Source organism: Pseudopipra pipra, chromosome 2 (assembly GCF_036250125.1).
Source record: "Pseudopipra pipra isolate bDixPip1 chromosome 2, bDixPip1.hap1, whole genome shotgun sequence".
Taxonomy (NCBI): Eukaryota; Metazoa; Chordata; class Aves; order Passeriformes; family Pipridae; genus Pseudopipra; species Pseudopipra pipra.
In genome coordinates, this window is record NC_087550.1 from 78,049,310 (window position 1) to 78,063,823 (window position 14,514).

General features: G+C 40.5%; 1 protein-coding gene across 1 annotated transcript in view; it reads left to right on the top strand.

Moving 5' to 3' along the window:
• The window catches only part of HS6ST3 (heparan sulfate 6-O-sulfotransferase 3), a 293,361-nt gene that overhangs the window by 245,475 nt on the left and 33,372 nt on the right, over positions 1–14,514 (top strand). The window lies entirely within an intron of this gene.

A 14,514-nucleotide genomic window follows, 5' to 3' on the forward strand; every position in this document is an offset into this window, starting at 1 on the left:
AAATCACCTCTGTGTACTTTTTTATCCTCTGCTCTACTGATATCAGCATTTTAAGAGACAATCTGCATGTTTCTTTTTGAAGATTTTCTTCTGGTATTTAGCCTTAAGGGTGTCAACAGAGAAGGTTAAGACAAAAGAGGTTTTTAGTGGCAAAGCAAAACCACAATCTGCCCCACCTTTCTAGAGTTTTTCACAGAGGAGCATTTGTACCCCAATGCCTATGTCCAATTATCCTAATACAATACTGTAGTGGGTTGACCCTGGCCGGATGCCAGGTACCCATTAAAGCCACTCTCTCCTTCCATTCTACAACTGGACAGATGAGAGAAAAAACAGCAAAGGATTCATGAGTTGAGATAAGAGCTAGGAGAGGTCACTTACTGATCACCATCACAGGCAAAACAGACTCCAAGTGGGGATATTACTTAAATTTGTTACTGATGGGATCAGAGCAAAGGAGTGTGAAGTAAAATAATCTTAAAAACACCTTTCACTATCTCCTTCTTCCTTCCAAACTCTACCTACTCCCCCCCAGTGGTGCAGGGAGACAGGGAATGAGGGTTACGGTCAATTGTTGTTTCTGCCACTGCTCAGGGAGAGGAGTCCTTCTTCTGTTCCTGTGGGGTCCCTCCCACGGGACACAGTCCTTCATGGACCTCTTCAGCATGGGTCCATCCCACAGGCAACAGTTCTTCATGAAACTGCTGTACCATGGGTCACTTCTCCCTGGGTGCAGTCCTTCACAAATGAGCTATACCAACGTGGGTCCCCCACAGGGGTCACAAGTCCTACCCAGGAAAAACCTGCTCCTGCGTGGGCTCCTCTCTCCACGGGCTGCAGGTCCTCATCAGGACCCTGCTCCATCTTGGGCCTTTCACAGGATCACAGCCTCCTTCAGATATCCACCTGCTCCACCATGGGCTTCTCCATGGGCTGCAGGAGGGTCTCTGCACCCCGATGGTCCTCCATGGGCTGCAGGGGCACAGCTGCTCCCCCATGATCTGCACCACGGGCTGCAGGGGAACCTCAGCTCCGGCACCTGGAGCACCTCCTGCCCCTCCTTCTGCACTGACCTTGGTGTCTACATTGTTGTTCACGTTCTCACTCCGCTCTTCCCTGGCTGGAATTTTTCACTGTGCAATAACTTTTCATTCTTAAATATGTTATCACAGAGGCGTTGCTGTCATTTCTAATGGACTTGGCCTTGACCAGTGGCAGGAAGCTCATCCTTAAGCTGGCTGACGTTGGCTCCAACAGACAGGGGAAGCTTCTAGCAGCTTCTAACAAAAGCCACCCCTATTTCCCCTCCGCTACCAAATCCCAGCCACAGAAACCCCCTACAAATACCTAAGTCATACAACTAAAAAGAGAATAATTTGGAATTTTTAAAAATGCAAGAGAAAGACAAAAACTGGCATTAACAAAAATGCAAGAAGTTTTTTAAGCAGCGAGCATGATTTGGTTTCCCTAAACAGAACAGATTTGCTAATTGTATTTTATTAGTTCAATCTCATTTTCTTAACATGAAAGATTAACAACAGCTCTTTTTTTTCTTTCCCTGCTTGGAAACAGGAGCTCTCCTAGGAGCCTCTCCAGACAAAGTCATATTAAATAACAGTTTATGAGAGCAGATTGGATAAAATTTGGAGATGATTGATGACAGGATTGCTACTGGTTGTCTGTGGGATATCTCAAGTTTTTCAACTGTTCTGTTGGGAGTACCATGCATAATACCCCTGCCACATAGATCTCAATAAGGTAGCTCTAGAGGGCCACAATGTTTAAATGTCCCTTTTAACAAGAGTATTCATAGTGCGCTGGAGATAGCCTTGTTAGAGCTTTACAGAAAATCTGTTATTCAAATTTTAGTTTTGTATTATTTCTTTTTTGTTTTTAAGTTGAAGTATATATATGTATATGCCATGGCAAAGAATCAAATCCTCTTGAATTCTGATAGTTCTGTCCCACAGTATGATATTCCTAAGTAAGCTTCAACTCTGAGCATAGAGGAGGGAGAAAAATGCAATATGCAACAGAAGTGCTAAATTTAAAAATACCTGAGACTGTGCATATGACTGTCCTCAGACTACTCCGTAACTTTTCTGTTTAGGGCATTATGTCTGTGGCTACCTTTGAAGATTAGTGGCTTTGTCCCAAGAATTAAAGTAACATATCTGAAGGTAGACCAATTCCTATCTGTGATCTACTGATCACATTATACTCTACTTCGGGGTAGAAAAGTTTGTGGGTCTGTGGAGAGTAGCTGTTGCCTACTGTAGTGCAGCAGAACAGGGTAGACACAGAAACCCCAGCATGGGTCAGACCAAACTCAAAACCAACAGTATATGATAGGAATTGATGAGGGCTTGAAGCAAAATAAGCTTGGACTCTTCCCTGGAAATACAGTTGCAGGAAACAGTATAGTTGTGCTCATCCAGAATATAGATTCAAAAGAAAGCATTCACTACTGTTGGATATGGCTCCTCACTGAAAACTCAGTGTACCTAATGCAGAACTGAAGGGACAAGAGTCAGATATTTTGTAAGCTTCTCACTTTGCTGAGTTTTTAACACTTAGGAAATGACATTTTCATTCAATAATTATTTTGCCAAACATATTTTACAGTTCCAAGTGTAAGGACTATCCTCTTTGTATACCTTATTGTCTTTCAGGGCAATTATAATTACTGTAGAAAATCTCATTGTAGTGATTAGCTTTTTATCAATGGGTCTCAAAGCACTACCTAAAAGAGCTGAGAATTATTATCCTTTTTTTTCTGAGTGAGGAAAGAGTCAAAAGATGATGAAGAGGCTGGCAAAGGACAACTGGAAGAGTGTAGCAATGGCCAAAATAGGAACAGAGCTGAGGACAAGCCTCATACATTATCGAACAGGCTGTTCTTCCTCATTCCTTGCTTTCTAATGATGTTTTCTTTCAAGGATTAATATTCAGGTAATATAATTTAGTTCTGTATTTTCCACTGACATAGAGAACTGCACAACCTGGGTTTTATATTTAATGCAGCGCTTATATATGTATTAAAACACTGAGCAACTGTCTCCCCTTGAAGGCCAGTGCTCTTTTCCCAGATGTTTATGTGTTCAAGCAGAAATTTGCTGCATTATGCTCCCTAATGCAGAACAAAATGACCTATTGGCTCCTTCCCTTTCCATGAAGATGACTATGCCAAAAATAATAGAATAGATTGGTTATTTATACCAATGACAATTATTGAGTCAGATTTGTCTGACCAAATGAATTTTTCTTTCATTTCACATTTGCTATTCTATTTAAAACATTATAGATATTTTTAATCCAAATGCATCTCACAACCAACTAGATACAGACTAACCCATCTATAACCTTCAGAGGTTCATTCAGATCATTAAATCGCCTTTTAGAGATGTCTTTCCCTCTCTCTTGAGTGCAGAGGCAACTTCTGGTGACCAATATCCAGCCCTGAGTATCTGAGGAACTTCAGACTAGGTAGGAAAGGCCTTTTGAGCTGTTTAGGGAGAGAAAATATACCTACTTTTTTTTGGATGCATGGTTAGACTTGTCAATAAAAGAATATGTCAACATGTCTTCAGTAGAGGTTACTTTAGCAGGTAGCATTGCTGAAGGCTGTGTGTGCCCAGGAATGAATCATTCAAGACAATGCTGGTTTTATATGATGCTCCACAGTATGTCCTCGGAATGGGGAGAGTTGACATGTTGTTTGAAAAGGTCACTTGAAACCTGTAGACAGTTGGCAATTATTAATATTTATTACTTGTCTAAGGAACTTTACGTGAAGATATTCCTTAAAACTTGTGAGCTGACAGATAAAACTGATGAAGTTCCAGTTCTTATCTGTTAGGAACTTTTTTCCCTTTCCCTTCCTTCTTAGAATTTATTCTGCACATCATTTTTTTTTCTAGTTTTGCTGAACAACTTGTAAGTGATGGGAAATTATATTACTATTACTATTATTATTATTATTATTATTATTTGGAGCTACACAATTATGCTATTAAGGTTAATGATGCCAGCAATTAAAAGGCATCTAGTTATTTGGAAACTGTCAGTTGGGACAAATTGTTCTTTAATGTTTCTACACATGGATTACTTTGATGGGATTGCAGGAAATCGGTAGGTCAGTGCAATATTTCTTGTTGCTTTTGCTGTCAGGAAGCTTTCCCTGCTGTCCTTGGAAAGTATTGTTAGAAAGTATAAACCACATTATACCACTCCTTATCTTTCTTATGGGTATTAGTTACAAATATTCTCATTAACTCTTTGTCAATGAATTATGGACCAGCTATTTATAGTACAGAATTATAAATTGTCTGGGGCTGTTTGTGCTCATGGGTTTCTGGCTCTGAAATTGCCTCTTTCTTTACAAAACTGTTAGTTATAAATGTATCTGGATTTCTAGGGGATGAGTGGGTTTGTCACATATGTCTCCCAAATAAAATTTTCCCTTTCTGGAAGATATTGCGTCACTTGAATTTTTTTTCCTCATAAAAAGTAATTGCAAATACCAGGCAAGTTGCTCAGCTATGCTTACATGGAGCCATAACTCTACATGCAGCCAAGAGAGAGGAACATCTATAAGCTCAAAATTTTGCAATCACTACTTTTGATAAAGTCTGTGGTATTTAAAACCTAGGAGGGAACACCAGTGTTTTCTGCCATTTCAAGCTCACTAGTTCACTAGTCAGTATAGTCACTCAGTGAACATATGTAGTGATACCTGCAGTGGTTTACCCTAGAAGATTCTTGGGTTTATTTGGGGCAATTAGATGTGACAACATCAACATTTAGAGTATTGCTTGTGTTCCCTGTGCTTAGTAAGGGGAACAGCTGGTTAATACTGATAATACATTGAAATGAACACATGTGGATGCACAGGTACTTGCAATTACCTAGGGGATAGTTGACATGGCACGATTTTATAATGTTACTCTCATGCCAGCTAACAATTAAATGTTAAAAAAAAGATTTCATTTATTTCCAGTCTCGAAGTGATAAATCACAATGAAAGATCAATGTCTTGATCTGGGAAACACTTCAGATTAAATTGCTATTTGAATGCCTGAAGTTAAGAACGGAATAGGAAAAAGCCTTTGCAAGATATAAACCATAGCAGCAATAGGGGGTAGATGCTCCCCTATCCTCTCTGTGCAACTTCCAGCAGAAAAAAAATTGCTGCAAAACTCAAAGTATACATTAAACTTTATTTTCAGTACAGGTGACATACAGTGCTTAAGTGGGAATTCAGACAGTGGTCATGGAACTAGAACAGCACTAATGAACTGCTGGTGAGCTTCAGTGGGATGCAAAGCATCTAATCACAAAGACCCATCTTAATTTACCTCATTGTAGTAAATGGGGTACTTGCTAGAACTACTCCATTTCTATGTTCCTTTAAAAGTGGAAGTATCTTTTATTGATTCATCCTGCAAAGCAGAGAAGCTGGAATGTAATGGGACCAAATGCAGAAAGCTTTGGAGAAGTTACTTTTTTTTATACCCTGTTTTAACTTCCCTGCCAACCTTTCCTTTCCCTTTAAAAGAAGATAAAATCTCACTGAGGAGTCTTGTACTCAAAAGCAGTTTGTTTTAAGCAGTGAATAAATGTTCTTTAGAGTTTTCATGTTTGTTGCAAATACAGATTTGATTTGCAAGCAGCTCTCTGAACTAGCTCAAGTCAATTTGAAAAATCCTTCCGCTTTTAAAAAGAAACTCCAAAAATGGTTTCTTCATCAAATGCTAGAAATGCAAACTATTGATTCATTTTTTCTTTTCCTGAATAATTGCATAGTTTAACATAACTGTCCAATGAATATTGTTTATTTAGTCTTAATAGGTAATTGTTCATATGGAACAATTATCCAGGTTTTTGCAACAACTTAGAAATCTGTTTAGGAAAATAGATGCAGTAATTAGAAATTAAAAGTCCTGTTGCTCAGTATAATAACTACATTAGTTTGAAGCAATAAAGTGGAGTTAAGCTTTGTTCCTTAATTACTATTATTATTATTTTTCTTAATATGTATGTACCCCATGCCTATTTCCTGCCTGGGGCATCACATTTGCAGAAGCTGGTCCTGAGACTGCCTCCAGTCAGTTTTGTGTGTACACCATGGTGCATAGTTCATAAAGAACCAGGTGACTGATTACTCTGGTAGAATGAAAGGATAAATGAGAAAACATTTCACTCACCACAGGAAACCTAATTATAATCAAAATAGACTTATATTTTCTCCTAATTTCTGAAATATTTTTGGCATGGGAATTATTTTTGCATCACTAGCTGTAATTGTTTCTTAAACATATATAAACCTTTTCACAGTTGCAAGTTTCAGCGTCAAATGGGAGAATCATCTTGGGCAAAGGCTCACTTGCAGAGCTGCTAATTCTGGATTCTCTAGCGGTGTAGTGTCTCAGTTCAGGCCATACCAGTATTTTTCTCAAGTGCAACTTTTAATTCAAATATATGCATGGGTTTTGGATTTATCAGCATAGTGTGTTCAGATCTGAACTTTGTAGCTGGGCAGAACCATATTTTAAGTACAGGAAAAATAGTGATGTAGTATCATGACTGTGACCCCTACCAAATGAATATCTGTCAAGATCCTAATGAAATCTCATTCATTTAGCTAGAATGATGTTTTTAATTAAGCAGATCTAAATTCCAGCTAGGTAGTAAAGCAGAGTACTTTCTGTCCATGTTCAACACAGTGCTAAAGAGCAGTAAATAAGATAAGGTGGACTTAGGGACAAGTGTGTCTCATAGGTGCAGCGGGTTTCCTGGAGTTACCAGTGCACATTGGCTATGGGAGGCCTTTCCTAAATGGCTTCTGAGTCACTGCCCTCAAGACCATGATGGTAAACTCTGCTCAACCGTGCTGACCAAGCAGATAAGCAATTTCACTCTGACATTAATGCTCAAGATATCTTGACTTAGCAGCTTGATCAAGCCAATGTAGAAGGATCAACAAATATAAAATGGATTTATCTAGGATGTGTTAACTCAGGTGTTAGCCCCCTTGACCCTAGCAGCAGCAGCAGACAAAGCAAAACCATAGCATTTGTTTTTTCAGGGAGTGAATACTGAATTGCCTAGAAAGACCATTTCCTGATGGGAGGGTTGAGGACCCACAAGTATCCCCTGATTCAGAGGTGCCTGTGTGTGGAAAAGGAAATTGTCTACCTGCTTTTCAAAAACACAAGGAAAGTATGCTCCCCTGACTGCAGAGAGATCTGTCATGTTGCGGTCCAGGAGGTTGTAGGGTGCTCACTAACCTGTACCCTGAGGGCAGCTGAACTGCAAGGACACAGACCACTAGCAGTTCCCATTAGTGCGGGAGGTTGGACACTGGCCAGTCTGATCAAGAAACTTATGGGACTCTGGCACCCCCAGGACACTGCTTCAGTACATCCACGCATCAGGAGCCATCTCTCGGCTTTCCATGCAGAGGATAAAGCTCATCTCAGGAGGGCAAGAATCCCTGTTGATGGAGAGAATACAAATTCACGTAACACTTTGGCTGAGCATAAGATAAATTATGGTTTGCATTTTTAGTCCTCTGCGTCTTTCTCTTTAATTGCTTTTTATTCAGATCTGAGATGCTTTTCATTAGTTCTGAATCCCCTTGGCAGTGACTTGCTAAAATCTACGAAGAGTGTGTAAGAGTAGACTTTTTGATCTGATAAAAGACAAAAAATCTCTTGCTGTGTGCACCATTTGTATCAGAGGCTATTGAAGAGACTGAATGCATCTCAGTATCTTCCTTAAACTTGATGTCACTTTTATATTTCCTCAGTTTGTCTGTTAAGTTTCAGAGGAAGCTGAATTCCTCCACTAAGGGGAGCATATGAAGTAGTTGCCAGTAATAAGACTTGAGCCAGAGGATAACAAGTGACCTGAAGCTGCCCAGCAGCAATGCTTGTAAGAATAGTGTGTCAAGGAGATCATTTTAAGGCTGATATTGATTAGAGGAAGATGAATGTGTCCTTTAATGGTAGTCTTTGGTGTATCATTGATCTTCATAGAGCCCTACCAAGCTGCCTTCAGTTGCTTCACTGAGAGCACCATACATTGTAGCCTGTGGCTGTGTAATTTATCACAGCACTGAGCCGCTACTGACTGCTTCCCTCTCCCTTCAGGCTTTTCCCCAGAAACATGCTTGCTGGACTGGCCCAGCAGCAGGCTCCTGCTGAACTTCACTTGCACACAACTTCTCTTTGTTTTCTTACATCTCTGGTAGGACTGCGCAGATGTGACCGAGTAGAGCTTCTGAAATTTGGTTAGAAAGTAGTAGGAGAGTGGCTTGCCCCTTCTATACAATAAATTGCTTGGAAGTTATGTTTTCTGTTTGTATTTGTTCTCATAAAGCAGGGTGTGCTTCAAACCAAACATTAGGATTACAGCTGAATTGATCTGCTGGGTTGATCGGGCCTGACCCCCTATGTAATGCTGACCACTCCTCTCATAGTAAGAAGGTAGCAGGTCTGTTCCTGCAGGTAATCCCCAGCAGGAATGGCATTCAGTACTAGGCACAAAATTTTTCAAACAGTTGTGAGAATCTATTTTAAATTTGAGTATGTTTATATAAAATCTGAATAAAGAACATTTAAAACTTTGTGAACCGTAATTATTTCTGTACAGTGCTTTCCTTTTATATGGGAAGTTCTGTGTTTCAGATGGCATGAAGCATCCATATAGTAGAATTAAAAAAAAATGTGATCACATGCACTGTTTCTTGTTAAGGCAGCCAGATAACTCACATGCTAAAATTTCATACTTCTTAATATGCAGTAAAAATTCATACCAGCCATTTGATAACCAATATGTTTTGTATTGTTTCTTGCCATGACATAGAATGAGGCTGTTTCTGAAAATCTTTTAGTTGAGTGTTGTGCATATGGAAGATATTAACTGGAGGTACCTCTTTTTAAGAAAAATGTCAGATTTTTTTCTAATTTTTGTAGTCTTCATTCTGATGCATCAACAAGCCATCACAAATCACAGAGATGCATTTATTTGTGCATATTTTGCCTTAATGTAGCTTTCAGACATACTCTTTCATGAGAGAATGCATTTAGTATGAATACTTAAATAAAACTTTCCTTACCCGTGAAAGGTGTGGATCTGTGGAGCTCCCAGGAGCATACTGCTGAGTGATAGCTAATTACTATGAAAGTATCAAGAAGACTTAAGAAGTGTTAAACTGTTTTGGACAGTCTATATTGATACTCCTAGGTAACTTACTGCATTGTCATTAATTGTTTTGAGATCTAAGTGAAACTATGGAAGCACTCAAAAAATGATACACCTTTTCCTTTTTTAATTTAAAAATCTAATCATAGGCCTTAAAAAAAACCCAACCCATAATCTTTAAAAATTAAAATAAATATGGCTGATTAAATATTTTTCTCATTGTTGAGATCTCCACATTGAGAATCTCCACACGGTGTATGCCAGCATGGGGCTGCAGCTGGAGTGGCACCTCCTCACTGCTGGTTCCTCACTGGTTGCAGTTACCCTGCAGGATTACCCGAAAAGTGAGTGGTTGAGGCTCAAACTTGGTGGTGGCATCTGTCTCTGCTTTTGTTGTTGTTTTGGTTTTGGTTGGGGGCTTTTTGTTTGTTTTTACTTGTTTGTTTGTTTTAATTTTTTTCTGGCTCTCAAACCTAGCAAGAATAGCTATGGAAGAAGAGAACCGAGTTTGCCTGGTGGAGGGCAGTATGTACTGTACTTCCAAACCAGCAGGTACTTCCAACCAGCCTTAAAAAGTACATCTGAGAGATCGGGGTGGTGGCATCCTTCTCTTTTCAGTTGTCTGTCCTGATGCTTGCCAGACTGGTCTGATTCTGCTTCGGCAAGGGTGTGTAGAGTGGAGGAGCATAGCTGTCTTCACTGCTCTTGGCCATCACAATTTCAGGTCGGTGCAAGGACCAGCATTCCTTCCCACACAGACCCTTGGCTTTGGGGCAAACCTGTTCCTGACATGACAGTAGCCAGACAGGCCCATAATACAGTGTTACAATCAGAGAGGCTTTGAAGGGAATTGCCTTGATCAGTGACTGATTTCTCTGATGTTCCTTCCATTGTCTGGGATGGCAGTAAGTTCTCTTCAGGATTCTCTAACAGCCTTGGCCATTGGTGGTACTGTGGGGTGACTTCCCAGCCTGTTCCTACCATCTTCCTGTGCAGATTTTTTGGAGGGAAAGAGTTTGCTGCTGCCTGAGGGTTTTCTCTGTTCACCGTATCACCCAAAACACGTGCAAAAATATACATATTTCAGATTTTTCTTCAGACTTCTACATTCCAGGGGACAGAGGTTTTTGGTGTAGGTAAACTCAGTTGTCCGGAAACAGTTCAGAGACCCACTTGGTATCTCCAGATTTAAAGCAATGATGGGAAGCATGGGGTGTTGCCCACCAAAGATTTTCTAAGTGTAAGTAAGGACAGCTGCAGTCAAGACTCTCTCTTCTGAACTTAGATCATATTTTTGTTCTATAAGGATTTTTTCCCCAGTAATGCCTCAACAATTCAAGCTTAAATCTGCAGACTCTGGTTCGTAAGCTTTTCTTGGTGACATGTTTATTAATCTTAGTTGTACTACATCTCTACAGGTGGACAAGTTTGGCATATTTGCATTATCAATCTAATCTAAAGCCTTCTGACATAACCAGACTGAGTGTCTCTTGAGTATTTAAAAGCAGAAATATTCTATTTGTTATAATTGTGTGGATGGGATGAGTTCTTGTAATTACGAATTTTTCTGTTCTTCTATCTGTAAATGACACGTTGAGGAAGAGCTATGCTAGATTTTTGTTGTTTGGCACATGTTTCATGACTGCTCTTATTGCTATCAAAATAAGTAAGAAGATAAATAAAATGTTCAGTAGTCCATGCTTGGCTCTTGCATCAGGTTTGTCCCTTGCACTCATAATCCTCCCCCTGTTAGGTGACAGCTTAATTATCCTAACAGGCAGTGGTGAATACGTAGTGCAAGGTGACTTGTCAGGTATCCATGCATAATCCCATGTGTATTAGGGAAATGCAAGTATTAAATGTCAGTTCAGAAAGCTGAATCATGCTACCATGCCACCCAGTGGCTTGCCAGGGCAGGATACATGCCTGAGTGGTGGTTCCATTGTATCCTTGAATTTTTTTATTTTGTGTCTTCTCCAGGCTGCCAGGTTTCACAAGAGGGAAGGCAGAGCTCCTTAACTAGAGAGCTGCACTGAACAGCCCTAGAGGCAGCACTTGCAGGGAGCATTGAGATGCTGGGTGGGCAGTAGAGAGTTGTCTGCCATTCTCCAGTGACACTCTGTGCCCTTGGCTTCTGCAGCTGCCTGAGGGTTCCAGGATCTGCCAGTAAATCTACTAAATTAAGGGTCAGCTTCAAAACTCCACAGGAATTTTGAATTCTTGAAATCGCTGCCTATTTTCTTTCAGCCCATACCTCAGTCTTGCTTCAATTTGGCTTTTGCTGGCTGTTCTTCATGCAGCACTGATGGAACTTTGGGAGATGGAAGGAGCTGGTCTTTCAGCAGGATGTTTTTAACTTTGCTGTGAAAAAGAGAACTTTCATCTCAGTGAAAGTCTTCAGCCCGAGAGATGACAAAGGATAATTCCTGGTTCCAACAGGACAATTCAGTCTGCATGTCTGTCTTTTTGTGTGCACATTCAATCCATAAAGCGACAGGTATGGCTGTATTGCTAAGCTACAAAACCCAGTAACTGCATACTTCATAGAATCATAAAACATGCTGAGTTGAAAGGGACCCATCAGGATCATCAAGTCCAACTCCAGGCCCTGCACAGGACACCCCAAGAATCAGACCGTGTGCCTGAGAGCATTGTCCAAACACTTCTTGAACTCAGACAGGCTTGGTGCTGTGACCACTTCCCTGGGGAGCCTGTTCCAGTGCTCAGCCATGCTTTGGTTGAAAAACCTTTTCCTCATATCCAACCTAAACCTCCCCTGACTCAGCTTCAGGCCATTTCCTCGAATCCTGTCACTGGTCATGAGAGTGAAGAGATCAGTGCCTGCCCCTTCTCTTCTCCTCCCGAGGAAGTTGTAACTGCAATGAGGTCTCCCCTCAGTGTCTTCTTCTCCAGGCTGAACAAGCCAAGTGTCCTCAGCCACTCCTCATAAGGCTTCCACTCCAGACCCTTCACCTTATATGAGAGAAAATTATTGCCTGACAATGCAAAGAAGTCTGCATTTGTGATCTGAAGGGGTGCTGTGCTCAGTTCCTGTGGCAGCGGGAGACAGATCATTTTGCTTTGCTTTGCAGTGACTCAGTTGCATAAAAATCTTTCTCATCTAAGTAGTTCTAAATCAGCCTGTACCTCATTCACCAGCAACAGTCACATTTGCTTTCTTCTTTTTATTTTTCTTTGTTCATGTCTGCCCAAGACTAACTTTCACCTCTGTGACAGATGGAGTGGTAGAACCTGCATCTATTTCAGCGTGCCCGCAGCAGGCAATAGGGCAAGAAGACTGTGCCTCACTCATTTGTGGTTGTATTTTTACATACATTCACTGCTCATATGTGGGACTAGATTTTCCGAGGGGTGCTGGGTCCTTTTGGAAATGGACCAGGTGCCTGTTCTCAGCCTGGTAATGCTCCCTCCACATGCTGCACCTGGACTCCTGCAGCACCCAGCAGTGCACAGGGATGTGTCTGACAAAGGCAAAGGGTTTATCTCCAGCTAGAAAGGGAGTTGATTGGACCACACCAGAGCACTGTTAGATATTTTTTGTGCAACAGTGTTGTCTGCCCTTTTCTGTGTGACTGCATGGCCTCTGAGCTTATGTGAGTGACAGCAAAAGGCAGAGATTGAGGGTAGCCACCAATGTCCTCCCTGGTCAGAAGTATTATCCACAAGGACACCAAAATCTATCGAGGAGGTGACCATGCAGATTTCACTGCATTGTCAGACAATAATTTTCTCTCATATAAGCTTGTGGTTATTGGATTTTGTACCTTAGCAATACAGCCAGGTTTTACCTGCCAGTTTATGGGTTGAATGTGCACACAAAAAGGGCTTGAATGGGAAGAAACTTTTTGGTGTTGGAGGGAGCAGGATGACTGGTCTGTTATCCTCCAGTCTATGGTGAACAAAAAGCTTGGGGCAAGGAGGAGAAATAGCTAATGCCAGCTCTGCTGTCTCAGCCAGCAAGGCAGCCTGTTAGCTAAGCTCCTAAGCTTTGCTTCTGGTATTATATAAAAACATACTGCTGTGACTGAGAATTATTAACATCCGGTTGTGTGGCCTCTGCATACCTGCAATGAAAGGGAACGAAATAAAAGCAGATAAATCACTTATCTTTGTGATTTTATCAGAAAAAAAGTGCAAGCAGGTGTTCGTGCCAACATATTCTGGTCTATGACCTTTAGTTTAAAGGATTTATTTTGCATTATTTCTTGCTTTACAGCTTTAAAGACATAGTAATGAGGTACTCTCTGTGCATCCTCCTACTCAGAGAAGCTATATTGAGAAGTACAGCTGCAGCCAGTGGGGTGTTAATCACCACTTACCGACAGGCAGGACTAACACAGGCAATTGGAGAGTTTGCTAATTTTCTATAGGACATCTACTCTCACCATCCTGTCTCCCATTAGTAGAGTAATGTTTAAAATGCTCAAGCATTAGATATTTTACCATGGAGAATAGACTTATGTAAACAAACCTTATTTTAGGGTGAAATTAGCCAAGATATTAAATTGATAAACGTGACTGCGAACAGTTGCGATAACAAGAACACAGAAGAAATATGGCAGTCTTCTGTGAGAAATGGAGTACCTCCCACAGCCTGGGATGGTGGGCTTGGTGAGTTGTGGGCTGGCTGTCATTAACGTGACATTTCTCTGCACTCCGTCAAGTTGAAAAGGGATTTACTGTCTTCCTGCCTCTTGCTGCTGGCGTTGACAGTAGGGAGTTTCACTGTTTAGTGTCCTTTTAGACAATTATCATTAGAACAGATATTATTCAAGCTAATAATTAAATCCTTGTACTAAAGTCCCATCATGGTCTTGTCTCCTGTAAATTATGTTATCCTCTGGCTCTTCACAATTTGATCCTTGTTCAGTTTTTTTTTTTTAAAGTGCTGTCATTAGGGATAACATTACAAGCACAAAGGAATGTATTAATTTTGGATCTCTGTTACCTTTTCCAGTATTACTCAAAACTTAGGTTGTCTTGAGTACCAGGGGACCAGCATGATGGATCCAAGTAACTAGTCACAGTAGGATAACAGGTTATTACATCCCAAAGAATTATGAGTCTCATAAAATATTATTAAAAGTTAATGTGTTTGATTTTTCTCTTAAAATTATTCAAACAATTTTACTATCACTGGGTAGCTGACAACTTGCAAGAGGGTAATCAGAAAATATTCCAAGGAAAAAGTGAATGTGTAGCTTTTAGATTGTTTCATTATGTGTTATTTTACATTTGTTATGACTTTTAAACTTAATTATCACACAGGCTAGATAGAGATGCACT